Source organism: Geospiza fortis, unplaced genomic scaffold (assembly GCF_000277835.1).
Source record: "Geospiza fortis unplaced genomic scaffold, GeoFor_1.0 scaffold859, whole genome shotgun sequence".
NCBI classification, from domain to species: domain Eukaryota; kingdom Metazoa; phylum Chordata; class Aves; order Passeriformes; family Thraupidae; genus Geospiza; species Geospiza fortis.
In genome coordinates, this window is record NW_005054943.1 from 21,069 (window position 1) to 22,155 (window position 1,087).

General features: G+C 49.6%; 1 protein-coding gene across 1 annotated transcript in view; it reads right to left on the reverse strand.

Moving 5' to 3' along the window:
• Positions 1-1,087, reverse strand: part of LOC115949179 — a gene marked incomplete at its 5' end in the record, with an annotated part of 9,820 nt that overhangs the window by 6,633 nt on the left and 2,100 nt on the right. The window lies entirely within an intron of this gene.

Genomic DNA, 1,087 nt, shown 5'->3' on the forward strand with positions numbered 1-1,087 from the left:
CCCAAACCCCTTTGGAACCCCCCTTGGACCCCTCAACACCCCTAAAGTGCCCCTGAGATGTTCTGAGCCCCCCTGAACACCAAAATCACCCCTGGGATCCCCTCAAACCCCTCTGGCTCTGCCAGACCCCCAAAATCTCTTCTGAAGCCCTAAAACCCCTCTGAACGCCATTAAAGCCCTGCCTGAACCCCTAAAAACCACGCTCTGGACCCCCAAATGCCCCTCTGGAGCCCCAAATGCCCCTCTGGACCCCCCGAAACAACCTCGAACCCCTCTGAACCCATTCAAGGTTCCTGGAATTCCCTTTCAAACCCCCTTAAATCTTCTGAACTCACTTAAATCCCCTTCTGAGCCCCTAAAAAAAAACCCTTTAAATCAACTTAAACGCCACCTGAGCCCCTTCAGACTCCTCTGAACCCCCTAAAGCCCTTCCTAAACCCCCCTCAAAAGCCTGAAAATCCCATAAAAACCCCACTGAACTCCCCTGAATCCCCTCAAATTCCTTTTAAAGCTCCTTAAACCCCTCTGAACCTCCTTGATCTCCTAAAAAACCCTTTAAACCTCATTATGAACCCCCTTAGACCCAACTGAACCCCCTTTAGCCCCCCTTAAACCCCTCTGAACCCCTAAATCCCACAAAAACCCCTCAGAACCCCTAAAACCCATAAAAACCCCTCTGAAGCCCTTTCAACCCCAAAAACGTCCTCAATGCCCTCATAACCCCTAAAAAACCCCACTCTGAGCCCCCTTAAACCCCTTTTCAAACTCTCCTGAACCCCTAAATCCCATAAAAACCCCTCTGAACCCCTAAAACCCATAAAAACCCATAAAAACCCCTCTGAACCCCTTTCCACCCCAAAAAAACCTCCTTGATGCCCCCATAACCCCTAAAAACCCCACTCTGAGCCCCCTTAAACCCCCTCAAATTCCTTTTAAAGCCCCTCAAACCCCTCTGAACCTCCTTGATCTCCTAAAAAACCCTTTAACCCTCATTATGAACCCCCTTAGACCCAACTGAACCCCCTTTAGCCCCCCTTAAACCCCTCTGAACCCCTAAAACCCAGAAAAACCCATAAAAACCCTAAAA